At 38.7% G+C, this 13,854-nt stretch overlaps 10 non-coding genes across 10 annotated transcripts; all 10 read right to left on the minus strand.

The window, feature by feature from the left end:
* Positions 1 to 782: 782 nt before the first annotated feature.
* On the minus strand, positions 783 to 855 carry trnaf-gaa (transfer RNA phenylalanine (anticodon GAA)). The gene has a single exon. It is a non-coding gene; the product is annotated as a tRNA-Phe (tRNA).
* A 1,029-nt stretch (positions 856 to 1,884) lies between these two features.
* trnaf-gaa (transfer RNA phenylalanine (anticodon GAA)) lies at positions 1,885 to 1,957 on the minus strand. Its single transcript has one exon. It is a non-coding gene; the product is annotated as a tRNA-Phe (tRNA).
* A 2,666-nt stretch (positions 1,958 to 4,623) lies between these two features.
* trnaf-gaa (transfer RNA phenylalanine (anticodon GAA)) lies at positions 4,624 to 4,696 on the minus strand. Its single transcript has one exon. It is a non-coding gene; the product is annotated as a tRNA-Phe (tRNA).
* Positions 4,697 to 5,180: 484 nt separating this feature from the next.
* Positions 5,181 to 5,253, minus strand: trnaf-gaa (transfer RNA phenylalanine (anticodon GAA)). The gene has a single exon. It is a non-coding gene; the product is annotated as a tRNA-Phe (tRNA).
* Positions 5,254 to 6,282: 1,029 nt separating this feature from the next.
* On the minus strand, positions 6,283 to 6,355 carry trnaf-gaa (transfer RNA phenylalanine (anticodon GAA)). Its single transcript has one exon. It is a non-coding gene; the product is annotated as a tRNA-Phe (tRNA).
* Positions 6,356 to 6,839: 484 nt separating this feature from the next.
* Positions 6,840 to 6,912, minus strand: trnaf-gaa (transfer RNA phenylalanine (anticodon GAA)). Its single transcript has one exon. It is a non-coding gene; the product is annotated as a tRNA-Phe (tRNA).
* Positions 6,913 to 7,941: 1,029 nt separating this feature from the next.
* Positions 7,942 to 8,014, minus strand: trnaf-gaa (transfer RNA phenylalanine (anticodon GAA)). Its single transcript has one exon. It is a non-coding gene; the product is annotated as a tRNA-Phe (tRNA).
* Positions 8,015 to 9,588: 1,574 nt separating this feature from the next.
* On the minus strand, positions 9,589 to 9,661 carry trnaf-gaa (transfer RNA phenylalanine (anticodon GAA)). The gene has a single exon. It is a non-coding gene; the product is annotated as a tRNA-Phe (tRNA).
* A 1,029-nt stretch (positions 9,662 to 10,690) lies between these two features.
* trnaf-gaa (transfer RNA phenylalanine (anticodon GAA)) lies at positions 10,691 to 10,763 on the minus strand. The gene has a single exon. It is a non-coding gene; the product is annotated as a tRNA-Phe (tRNA).
* Positions 10,764 to 12,882: 2,119 nt separating this feature from the next.
* On the minus strand, positions 12,883 to 12,955 carry trnaf-gaa (transfer RNA phenylalanine (anticodon GAA)). Its single transcript has one exon. It is a non-coding gene; the product is annotated as a tRNA-Phe (tRNA).
* Positions 12,956 to 13,854: the final 899 nt, after the last annotated feature.

The following is a 13,854-nucleotide window of genomic DNA, read 5'->3' on the forward strand; positions in this document are numbered from 1 at the left end:
AGAGAAAAAAGCATTTGCACTGCTTTTGTGAACAATTGTGACACACGATTTCAATTGCTACCCAATTCTGTCTCTACAGGTGAAGGAAGACCAGTTCCACTCGAAGATGTTATTCAGAAATTGTTTACTCTGGGAGAAGCGGACTGGTGAACGTTCATAAACCTTGACTTCCGTTACTGTTTTTCCTACTGCAACATATGACTGGGACAAGTTGTACACCATGTTAAAACAGGTCATTGCCGAAACCCGGGACATTTAGATCTTCAGTCTAACGCTCTCCCAACTGAGCTATTTCGGCCACAAATATCACTGCGTTTTTCATTAACATTGTCGGCGACATGGTAAATAATATCACGTCGTCCTGAAGTATAGCATTTAATTCATTTAATTTATGCAGAACATCCTTCTTTTCGTGTCCCGCATTGTTCAAATTTCAGAAAGACTTGTTTTGGAATGAGAGAAAAATTTCATCATTAAAGCTAATATTGGTAAAGCTAGGTGTCGAAAATAGGTTTTGTATCTGCTGCTCATTCTGTTTCTTTCTTAGAGAAAAAAGCATTTGTACTGCTTTTGTGAACAATTGTGACACACGATTTCAATTGCTACCCAATTCTGTCTCTACAGGTGAAGGAAGACCAGTTCCACTCGAAGATGTTATTCAGAAATTGTTTACTCTGGGAGAAGCGGACTGGTGAACGTTCATAAACCTTGACTTCCGTTACTGTTTTTCCTACTGCAACATATGACTGGGACAAGTTGTACACCATGTTAAAACAGGTCATTGCCGAAACCCGGGATCGAACCAGGGACCTTTAGATCTTCAGTCTAACGCTCTCCCAACTGAGCTATTTCGGCCACATATATCACTGCGTTTTTCATTAACATTGTCGGCGACATGGTAAAAAATATCACGTCGTCCTGAAGTATAGCATTTAATTCATTTAATTTACGCAGAACATCCTTCTTTTCGTGTCCCGCATTGTTCAAATTTCAGAAAGACTTGTTTTGGAATGAGAGAAAAATTTCATCATTAAAGCTAATATTGGTAAAGCTAGGTGTCGAAAATAGGTTTTGTATCTGCTGCTCATTCTGTTTCTTTCTTAGAGAAAAAAGCATTTGCACTGCTTTTGTGAACAATTGTGACACACGATTTCAATTGCTACCCAATTCTGTCTCTACAGGTGAAGGAAGACCAGTTCCACTCGAAGATGTTATTCAGAAATTGTTTACTCTGGGAGAAGCGGACGTGTTAACGTTCATGAACCTTCACTTCCGTTACTGTTTTTCCTACTACAACATATGACTGGGACAAGTTGTACACCATGTTAAAACAGGTCATTGCCGAAACCCGGGACATTTAGATCTTCAGTCTAACGCTCTCCCAACTGAGCTATTTCGGCCACAAATATCACTGCGTTTTTCATTAGCATTGTCGGCGACATGGTAAAAAATATCATGTCGTCCTGAAGTATAGCATTTAATTCATTTAATTTACGCAGAACATCCTTCTTTTCGTATCCCGCATTGTTCAAATTTCAGAAAGACTTGTTTTGGAATGAGAGAAAAATTTCATCATTAAAGCTAATATTGGTAAAGCTAGGTGTCGAAAATAGGTTTTGTATCTGCTGCTCATTCTGTTTCTTTCTTAGAGAAAAGAGCATTTGCACTGCTTTTTTGAACAATTGTGACACACGATTTAAATTGCTACCCAATTCTGTCTCTACAGGTGAAGGAAGACCAGTTCCACTCGAAGATGTTATTCAGAAATTGTTTACTCTGGGAGAAGCGGACTGGTGAACGTTCATAAACCTTGACTTCCGTTACTGTTTTTCCTACTGCAACATATGACTGGGACAAGTTGTACACCATGTTAAAACAGGTCATTGCCGAAACCCGGGATCGAACCAGGGACCTTTAGATCTTCAGTCTAACGCTCTCCCAACTGAGCTATTTCGGCCACATATATCACTGCGTTTTTCATTAACATTGTCGGCGACATGGTAAAAAATATCACGTCGTCCTGAAGTATAGCATTTAATTCATTTAATTTACGCAGAACATCCTTCTTTTCGTGTCCCGCATTGTTAAATTTTCAGAAAGACTTGTTTTCCAATGAGAGAAAAATGTCATCATTAAAGCTAATATTGGTAAAGCTAGGTGTCGAAAATAGGTTTTGTATCTGCTGCTCATTCTGTTTCTTTCTTAGAGAAAAAAGCATTTGCACTGCTTTTGTGAACAATTGTGACACACGATTTCAATTGCTACCCAATTCTGTCTCTACAGGTGAAGGAAGACCAGTTCCACTCGAAGATGTTATTCAGAAATTGTTTACTCTGGGAGAAGCGGATGTGTGAACGTTCATGAACCTTCACTTCCGTTACTGTTTTTCCTACTACAACATATGACTGGGAGAAGTTGTACACCATGTTAAAACAGGTCATTGCCGAAACCCGGGACATTTAGATCTTCAGTCTAACGCTCTCCCAACTGAGCTATTTCGGCCACAAATATCACTGCGTTTTTCATTAACATTGTCGGCGACATGGTAAAAAATATCACGTCGTCCTGAAGTATAGCATTTAATTCATTTAATTTACGCAGAACATCCTTCTTTTCGTGTCCCTTATTGTTAAAATTTCAGAAAGACTTGTTTTGGAATGAGAGAAAAATTTCATCATTAAAGCTAATATTGGTAAAGCTAGGTGTCGAAAATAGGTTTTGTATCTGCTGCTCATTCTGTTTCTTTCTTAGAGAAAAAAGCATTTGCACTGCTTTTGTGAACAATTGTGACACACGATTTCAATTGCTACCCAATTCTGTCTCTACAGGTGAAGGAAGACCAGTTCCACTCGAAGATGTTATTCAGAAATTGCTTACTCTGGGAGAAGCGGACTGGTGAACGTTCATAAACCTTGACTTCCGTTACTGTTTTTCCTACTACAACATATGACTGGGACAAGTTGTACACCATGTTAAAACAGGTCATTGCCGAAACCCGGGACATTTAGATCTTCAGTCTAACGCTCTCCCAACTGAGCTATTTCGGCCACAAATATCACTGCGTTTTTCATTAGCATTGTCGGCGACATGGTAAAAAATATCATGTCGTCCTGAAGTATAGCATTTAATTCATTTAATTTACGCAGAACATCCTTCTTTTCGTGTCCCGCATTGTTCAAATTTCAGAAAGACTTGTTTTGGAATGAGAGAAAAATTTCATCATTAAAGCTAATATTGGTAAAGCTAGGTGTCGAAAATAGGTTTTGTATCTGCTGCTCATTCTCTTTCTTTCTTAGAGAAAAGAGCATTTGCACTGCTTTTTTGAACAATTGTGACACACGATTTAAATTGCTACCCAATTCTGTCTCTACAGGGGAAGGAAGACCAGTTCCACTAGAACAGGGGTGGGCAGATTCAGTCCTGGAGGGCCGCAGTGGCTGCAGGTTTTTGCTCCAACCCAGTTGCTTAATAAGAAGCCCTTATTGCTCAAGTAACACTTCAGCTTCACTTTAGTTGTCTCGCTCGTTAAGATTTTGAACCCTTATTGCTTATTTTAGTCTTAAACAGCTGTACTCTCGGTTTTTAATTGCTCCTAATTAGCAATAAAAGGCAAATGACAAAAGAGACCAGCATTTCTCCATTTAGCTTGTTACCATTTACACCTGTGTGTACTTATCATGCACTATTGGGTTTAATAAAATACTTGGAAAGTGAAGAGAAAAAAGTGAAGCACTGAGAATAACTCAAATCTTTTGGATGATATCCTTAGAAAGGAAAAAAAATCTAGGATATGAGAATGACTTGACATGGAAGAGTTAAAGAAATAGCAAGCCATGAAATTAAATAATTGACAAGGATTGTTTTTTAATTAAGCAACTGGGTTGGAACAAAAACCTGCAACCACTGCGGCCCTCCAGGACTGAATCTGCCCACCCCTGCACTAGAAGATGTTATTCAGAAATTGTTTACTCTGGGAGAAGCGGACTGGTGAACGTTCATAAACCTTGACTTCCGTTACTGTTTTTCCTACTGCAACATATGACTGGGACAAGTTGTACACCATGTTAAAACAGGTCATTGCCGAAACCCGGGACATTTAGATCTTCAGTCTAACGCTCTCCCAACTGAGCTATTTCGGCCACATATATCACTGCGTTTTTCATTAACATTGTCGGCGACATGGTAAAAAATATCACGTCGTCCTGAAGTATAGCATTTAATTCATTTAATTTACGCAGAACATCCTTCTTTTCGTGTCCCGCATTGTTCAAATTTCAGAAAGACTTGTTTTGGAATGAGAGAAAAATTTCATCATTAAAGCTAATATTGGTAAAGCTAGGTGTCGAAAATAGGTTTTGTATCTGCTGCTCATTCTGTTTCTTTCTTAGAGAAAAAAGCATTTGCACTGCTTTTTTGAACAATTGTGACACACGATTTAAATTGCTACCCAATTCTGTCTCTACAGGTGAAGGAAGACCAGTTCCACTAGAAGATGTTATTCAGAAATTGTTTACTCTGGGAGAAGCGGACGTGTGAACGTTCATGAACCTTGACTTCCGTTACTGTTTTTCCTACTGCAACATATGACTGGGAGAAGTTGTACACCATGTTAAAACAGGTCATTGCCGAAACCCGGGATCGAACTAGGGACCTTTAGATCTTCAGTCTAACGCTCTCCCAACTGAGCTATTTCGGCCACATACATCACTGCGTTTTTCATTAACATTGTCGGCGACATGGTAAAAAATATCACGTCGTCCTGAAGTATAGCATTTAATTCATTTAATTTACACAGAACATCCTTCTTTTCGTGTCCCGCATTGTTCAAATTTCAGAAAGACTTGTTTTGGAATGAGAGAAAAATTTCATCATTAAAGCTAATATTGGTAAAGCTAGGTGTCGAAAATAGGTTTTGTATCTGCTGCTCATTCTGTTTCTTTCTTAGAGAAAAAAGCATTTGCACTGCTTTTTTGAACAATTGTGACACACGATTTAAATTGCTACCCAATTCTGTCTCTACAGGTGAAGGAAGACCAGTTCCACTCGAAGATGTTATTCAGAAATTGTTTACTCTGGGAGAAGCGGACTGGTGAACGTTCATAAACCTTGACTTCCGTTACTGTTTTTCCTACTGCAACATATGACTGGGACAAGTTGTACACCATGTTAAAACAGGTCATTGCCGAAACCCGGGATCGAACCAGGGACCTTTAGATCTTCAGTCTAACGCTCTCCCAACTGAGCTATTTCGGCCACATATATTACTGCGTTTTTCATTAACATTGTCGGCGACATGGTAAAAAATATCACGTCGTCCTGAAGTATAGCATTTAATTCATTTAATTTACGCAGAACATCCTTCTTTTCGTGTCCCGCATTGTTCAAATTTCAGAAAGACTTGTTTTGGAATGAGAGAAAAATTTCATCATTAAAGCTAATATTGGTAAAGCTAGGTGTCGAAAATAGGTTTTGTATCTGCTGCTCATTCTGTTTCTTTCTTAGAGAAAAAAGCATTTGCACTGCTTTTCTGAACAATTGTGACACACGATTTCAATTGCTACCCAATTCTGTCTCTACAGGTGAAGGAAGACCAGTTCCACTCGAAGATGTTATTCAGAAATTGTTTACTCTGGGAGAAGCGGACGTGTGAACGTTCATGAACCTTGACTTCCGTTACTGTTTTTCCTACTACAACATATGACTGGGAGAAGTTGTACACCATGTTAAAACAGGTCATTGCCGAAACCCGGGACATTTAGATCTTCAGTCTAACGCTCTCCCAACTGAGCTATTTCGGCCACAAATATCACTGCGTTTTTCATTAACATTGTCGGCGACATGGTAAAAAATATCACGTCGTCCTGAAGTATAGCATTTAATTCATTTAATTTACGCAGAACATCCTTCTTTTCGTGTCCCGCATTGTTCAAATTTCAGAAAGACTTGTTTTGGAATGAGAGAAAAATTTCATCATTAAAGCTAATATTGGTAAAGCTAGGTGTCGAAAATAGGTTTTGTATCTGCTGCTCATTCTGTTTCTTTCTTAGAGAAAAAAGCATTTGCACTGCTTTTGTGAACAATTGTGACACACGATTTCAATTGCTACCCAATTCTGTCTCTACAGGTGAAGGAAGACCAGTTCCACTCGAAGATGTTATTCAGAAATTGTTTACTCTGGGAGAAGCGGACTGGTGAACGTTCATAAACCTTGACTTCCGTTACTGTTTTTCCTACTGCAACATATGACTGGGACAAGTTGTACACCATGTTAAAACAGGTCATTGCCGAAACCCGGGATCGAACCAGGGACCTTTAGATCTTCAGTCTAACGCTCTCCCAACTGAGCTATTTCGGCCACATATATCACTGCGTTTTTCATTAACATTGTCGGCGACATGGTAAAAAATATCACGTCGTCCTGAAGTATAGCATTTAATTCATTTAATTTACGCAGAACATCCTTCTTTTCGTGTCCCGCATTGTTCAAATTTCAGAAAGACTTGTTTTAGAATGAGAGAAAAATTTCATCATTAAAGCTAATATTGGTAAAGCTAGGTGTCAAAAATAGGTTTTGTATCTGCTGCTCATTCTGTTTCTTTCTTAGAGAAAAAAGCATTTGCACTGCTTTTGTGAACAATTGTGACACACGATTTCAATTGCTACCCAATTCTGTCTCTACAGGTGAAGGAAGACCAGTTTCACTCGAAGATGTTCTTCAGAAATTGTTTACTCTGGGAGAAGCGGACGTGTTAACGTTCATGAACCTTCACTTCCGTTACTGTTTTTCCTACTACAACATATGACTGGGAGAAGTTGTACACCATGTTAAAACAGGTCATTGCCGAAACCCGGGATCGAACCAGGGACCTTTAGATCTTCAGTCTAACGCTCTCCCAACTGAGCTATTTCGGCCACATATATCACTGCGTTTTTCATTAACATTGTCGGCGACATGGTAAAAAATATCACGTCGTCCTGAAGTATAGCATTTAATTCATTTAATTTACGCAGAACATCCTTCTTTTCGTGTCCCGCATTGTTAAATTTTCAGAAAGACTTGTTTTGGAATGAGAGAAAAATTTCATCATTAAAGCTAATATTGGTAAAGCTAGGTGTCGAAAATAGGTTTTGTATCTGCTGCTCATTCTGTTTCTTTCTTAGAGAAAAAAGCATTTGCACTGCTTTTGTGAACAATTGTGACACACGATTTCAATTGCTACCCAATTCTGTCTCTACAGGTGAAGGAAGACCAGTTCCACTCGAAGATGTTATTCAGAAATTGTTTACTCTGGGAGAAGCGGACGTGTTAACGTTCATGAACCTTCACTTCCGTTACTGTTTTTCCTACTACAACATATGACTGGGACAAGTTGTACACCATGTTAAAACAGGTCATTGCCGAAACCCGGGACATTTAGATCTTCAGTCTAACGCTCTCCCAACTGAGCTATTTCGGCCACAAATATCACTGCGTTTTTCATTAGCATTGTCGGCGACATGGTAAAAAATATCATGTCGTCCTGAAGTATAGCATTTAATTCATTTAATTTACGCAGAACATCCTTCTTTTCGTATCCCGCATTGTTCAAATTTCAGAAAGACTTGTTTTGGAATGAGAGAAAAATTTCATCATTAAAGCTAATATTGGTAAAGCTAGGTGTCGAAAATAGGTTTTGTATCTGCTGCTCATTCTGTTTCTTTCTTAGAGAAAAAAGCATTTGCACTGCTTTTTTGAACAATTGTGACACACGATTTAAATTGCTACCCAATTCTGTCTCTACAGGTGAAGGAAGACCAGTTCCACTCGAAGATGTTATTCAGAAATTGTTTACTCTGGGAGAAGCGGACTGGTGAACGTTCATAAACCTTGACTTCCGTTACTGTTTTTCCTACTGCAACATATGACTGGGACAAGTTGTACACCATGTTAAAACAGGTCATTGCCGAAACCCGGGATCGAACCAGGGACCTTTAGATCTTCAGTCTAACGCTCTCCCAACTGAGCTATTTCGGCCACATATATCACTGCGTTTTTCATTAACATTGTCGGCGACATGGTAAAAAATATCACGTCGTCCTGAAGTATAGCATTTAATTCATTTAATTTACGCAGAACATCCTTCTTTTCGTGTCCCGCATTGTTCAAATTTCAGAAAGACTTGTTTTGGAATGAGAGAAAAATTTCATCATTAAAGCTAATATTGGTAAAGCTAGGTGTCGAAAATAGGTTTTGTATCTGCTGCTCATTCTGTTTCTTTCTTAGAGAAAAAAGCATTTGCACTGCTTTTGTGAACAATTGTGACACACGATTTCAATTGCTACCCAATTCTGTCTCTACAGGTGAAGGAAGACCAGTTCCACTCGAAGATGTTATTCAGAAATTGTTTACTCTGGGAGAAGCGGATGTGTGAACGTTCATGAACCTTCACTTCCGTTACTGTTTTTCCTACTACAACATATGACTGGGAGAAGTTGTACACCATGTTAAAACAGGTCATTGCTGAAACCCGGGACATTTAGATCTTCAGTCTAACGCTCTCCCAAGTGAGCTATTTCGGCCACAAATATCACTGCGTTTTTCATTAACATTGTCGGCGACATGGTAAAAAATATCACGTCGTCCTGAAGTATAGCATTTAATTCATTTAATTTACGCAGAACATCCTTCTTTTCGTGTCCCTTATTGTTAAAATTTCAGAAAGACTTGTTTTGGAATGAGAGAAAAATTTCATCATTAAAGCTAATATTGGTAAAGCTAGGTGTCGAAAATAGGTTTTGTATCTGCTGCTCATTCTGTTTCTTTCTTAGAGAAAAAAGCATTTGCACTGCTTTTGTGAACAATTGTGACACACGATTTCAATTGCTACCCAATTCTGTCTCTACAGGTGAAGGAAGACCAGTTCCACTCGAAGATGTTATTCAGAAATTGCTTACTCTGGGAGAAGCGGACTGGTGAACGTTCATAAACCTTGACTTCCGTTACTGTTTTTCCTACTGCAACATATGACTGGGACAAGTTGTACACCATGTTAAAACAGGTCATTGCCGAAACCCGGGACCTTTAGATCTTCAGTCTAACGCTCTCCCAACTGAGCTATTTCGGCCACATATATCACTGCGTTTTTCATTAACATTGTCGGCGACATGGTAAAAAATATCACGTCGTCCTGAAGTATAGCATTTAATTCATTTAATTTACGCAGAACATCCTTCTTTTCGTGTCCCGCATTGTTCAAATTTCAGAAAGACTTGTTTTGGAATGAGAGAAAAATTTCATCATTAAAGCTAATATTGGTAAAGCTAGGTGTCGAAAATAGGTTTTGTATCTGCTGCTCATTCTGTTTCTTTCTTAGAGAAAAAAGCATTTGCACTGCTTTTGTGAACAATTGTGACACACGATTTCAATTGCTACCCAATTCTGTCTCTACAGGTGAAGGAAGACCAGTTCCACTCGAAGATGTTATTCAGAAATTGTTTACTCTGGGAGAAGCGGACTGGTGAACGTTCATAAACCTTGACTTCCGTTACTGTTTTTCCTACTGCAACATATGACTGGGACAAGTTGTACACCATGTTAAAACAGGTCATTGCCGAAACCCGGGATCGAACCAGGGACCTTTAGATCTTCAGTCTAACGCTCTCCCAACTGAGCTATTTCGGCCACATATATCACTGCGTTTTTCATTAACATTGTCGGCGACATGGTAAAAAATATCACGTCGTCCTGAAGTATAGCATTTAATTCATTTAATTTACGCAGAACATCCTTCTTTTCGTGTCCCGCATTGTTCAAATTTCAGAAAGACTTGTTTTGGAATGAGAGAAAAATTTCATCATTAAAGCTAATATTGGTAAAGCTAGGTGTCGAAAATAGGTTTTGTATCTGCTGCTCATTCTGTTTCTTTCTTAGAGAAAAAAGTATTTGCACTGCTTTTGTGAACAATTGTGACACACGATTTCAATTGCTACCCAATTCTGTCCCTACAGGTGAAGGAAGACCAGTTCCACTCGAAGATGTTATTCAGAAATTGTTTACTCTGGGAGAAGCGGACGTGTTAACGTTCATGAACCTTCACTTCCGTTACTGTTTTTCCTACTACAACATATGACTGGGACAAGTTGTACACCATGTTAAAACAGGTCATTGCCGAAACCCGGGACCTTTAGATCTTCAGTCTAACGCTCTCCCAACTGAGCTATTTCGGCCACATATATCACTGCGTTTTTCATTAACATTGTCGGCGACATGGTAAAAAATATCACGTCGTCCTGAAGTATAGCATTTAATTCATTTAATTTACGCAGAACATCCTTCTTTTCGTGTCCCGCATTGTTCAAATTTCAGAAAGACTTGTTTTGGAATGAGAGAAAAATTTCATCATTAAAGCTAATATTGGTAAAGCTAGGTGTCGAAAATAGGTTTTGTATCTGCTGCTCATTCTGTTTCTTTCTTAGAGAAAAAAGCATTTGCACTGCTTTTGTGAACAATTGTGACACACGATTTCAATTGCTACCCAATTCTGTCTCTACAGGTGAAGGAAGACCAGTTCCACTCGAAGATGTTATTCAGAAATTGTTTACTCTGGGAGAAGCGGACTGGTGAACGTTCATGAACCTTCACTTCCGTTACTGTTTTTCCTACTACAACATATGACTGGGAGAAGTTGTACACCATGTTAAAACAGGTCATTGCCGAAACCCGGGATCGAACCAGGGACCTTTAGATCTTCAGTCTAACGCTCTCCCAACTGAGCTATTTCGGCCACATATATCGCTGCGTTTTTCATTAACATTGTCGGCGACATGGTAAAAAATATCACGTCGTCCTGAAGTATAGCATTTAATTCATTTAATTTACGCAGAACATCCTTCTTTTCGTGTCCCGCATTGTTCAAATTTCAGAAAGACTTGTTTTAGAATGAGAGAAAAATTTCATCATTAAAGCTAATATTGGTAAAGCTAGGTGTCAAAAATAGGTTTTGTATCTGCTGCTCATTCTGTTTCTTTCTTAGAGAAAAAAGCATTTGCACTGCTTTTGTGAACAATTGTGACACACGATTTCAATTGCTACCCAATTCTGTCTCTACAGGTGAAGGAAGACCAGTTTCACTCGAAGATGTTATTCAGAAATTGTTTACTCTGGGAGAAGCGGACGTGTTAACGTTCATGAACCTTCACTTCCGTTACTGTTTTTCCTACTACAACATATGACTGGGACAAGTTGTACACCATGTTAAAACAGGTCATTGCCGAAACCCGGGACATTTAGATCTTCAGTCTAACGCTCTCCCAACTGAGCTATTTCGGCCACAAATATCACTGCGTTTTTCATTAGCATTGTCGGCAACATGGTAAAAAATATCATGTCGTCCTGAAGTATAGAATTTAATTCATTTAATTTACGCAGAACATCCTTCTTTTCGTGTCCCGCATTGTTCAAATTTCAGAAAGACTTGTTTTGGAATGAGAGAAAAATTTCATCATTAAAGCTAATATTGGTAAAGCTAGGTGTCGAAAATAGGTTTTGTATCTGCTGCTCATTCTGTTTCTTTCTTAGAGAAAAAAGCATTTGCACTGCTTTTGTGAACAATTGTGACACACGATTTCAATTGCTACCCAATTCTGTCTCTACAGGTGAAGGAAGACCAGTTCCACTCGAAGATGTTATTCAGAAATTGTTTACTCTGGGAGAAGCGGACTGGTGAACGTTCATAAACCTTGACTTCCGTTACTGTTTTTCCTACTGCAACATATGACTGGGACAAGTTGTACACCATGTTAAAACAGGTCATTGCCGAAACCCGGGACATTTAGATCTTCAGTCTAACGCTCTCCCAACTGAGCTATTTCGGCCACAAATATCACTGCGTTTTTCATTAGCATTGTCGGCGACATGGTAAAAAATATCATGTCGTCCTGAAGTATAGCATTTAATTCATTTAATTTACGCAGAACATCCTTCTTTTCGTGTCCCGCATTGTTCAAATTTCAGAAAGACTTGTTTTGGAATGAGAGAAAAATTTCATCATTAAAGCTAATATTGGTAAAGCTAGGTGTCGAAAATAGGTTTTGTATCTGCTGCTCATTCTGTTTCTTTCTTAGAGAAAAAAGCATTTGCACTGCTTTTGTGAACAATTGTGACACACGATTTCAATTGCTACCCAATTCTGTCTCTACAGGTGAAGGAAGACCAGTTCCACTCGAAGATGTTATTCAGAAATTGTTTACTCTGGGAGAAGCGGACTGGTGAACGTTCATAAACCTTGACTTCCGTTACTGTTTTTCCTACTGCAACATATGACTGGGACAAGTTGTACACCATGTTAAAACAGGTCATTGCCGAAACCCGGGACATTTAGATCTTCAGTCTAACGCTCTCCCAACTGAGCTATTTCGGCCACAAATATCACTGCGTTTTTCATTAGCATTGTCGGCGACATGGTAAAAAATATCATGTCGTCCTGAAGTATAGCATTTAATTCATTTAATTTACGCAGAACATCCTTCTTTTCGTGTCCCGCATTGTTCAAATTTCAGAAAGACTTGTTTTGGAATGAGAGAAAAATTTCATCATTAAAGCTAATATTGGTAAAGCTAGGTGTCGAAAATAGGTTTTGTATCTGCTGCTCATTCTGTTTCTTTCTTAGAGAAAAAAGCATTTGCACTGCTTTTGTGAACAATTGTGACACACGATTTCAATTGCTACCCAATTCTGTCTCTACAGGTGAAGGAAGACCAGTTCCACTCGAAGATGTTATTCAGAAATTGTTTACTCTGGGAGAAGCGGACTGGTGAACGTTCATAAACCTTGACTTCCGTTACTTTTTTTCCTACTGCAACATATGACTGGGACAAGTTGTACACCATGTTAAAACAGGTCATTGCCGAAACCCGGGATCGAACCAGGGACCTTTAGATCTTCAGTCTAACGCTCTCCCAACTGAGCTATTTCGGCGACAAATATCACTGCGTTTTTCATTAACATTGTCGGCGACATGGTAAAAAATATCACGTCGTCCTGAAGTATAGCATTTAATTCATTTAATTTACGCAGAACATCCTTCTTTTCGTGTCCCGCATTGTTCAAATTTCAGAAAGACTTGTTTTGGAATGAGAGAAAAATTTCATCATTAAAGCTAATATTGGTAAAGCTAGGTGTCGAAAATAGGTTTTGTATCTGCTGCTCATTCTGTTTCTTTCTTAGAGAAAAAAGCATTTGCACTGCTTTTGTGAACAATTGTGACACACGATTTCAATTGCTACCCAATTCTGTCTCTACAGGTGAAGGAAGACCAGTTCCACTCGAAGATGTTATTCAGAAATTGTTTACTCTGGGAGAAGCGGACTGGTGAACGTTCATAAACCTTGACTTCCGTTACTGTTTTTCCTACTGCAACATATGACTGGGACAAGTTGTACACCATGTTAAAACAGGTCATTGCCGAAACCCGGGACATTTAGATCTTCAGTCTAACGCTCTCCCAACTGAGCTATTTCGGCCACAAATATCACTGCGTTTTTCATTAGCATTGTCGGCGACATGGTAAAAAATATCATGTCGTCCTGAAGTATAGCATTTAATTCATTTAATTTACGCAGAACATCCTTCTTTTCGTATCCCGCATTGTTCAAATTTCAGAAAGACTTGTTTTGGAATGAGAGAAAAATTTCATCATTAAAGCTAATATTGGTAAAGCTAGGTGTCGAAAATAGGTTTTGTATCTGCTGCTCATTCTGTTTCTTTCTTAGAGAAAAAAGCATTTGCACTGCTTTTGTGAACAATTGTGACACACGATTTCAATTGCTACCCAATTCTGTCTCTACAGGTGAAGGAAGACCAGTTCCACTCGAAGA

The sequence above is a fragment of the Erpetoichthys calabaricus genome, chromosome 5 (assembly GCF_900747795.2).
Source record: "Erpetoichthys calabaricus chromosome 5, fErpCal1.3, whole genome shotgun sequence".
NCBI classification, from domain to species: domain Eukaryota; kingdom Metazoa; phylum Chordata; class Cladistia; order Polypteriformes; family Polypteridae; genus Erpetoichthys; species Erpetoichthys calabaricus.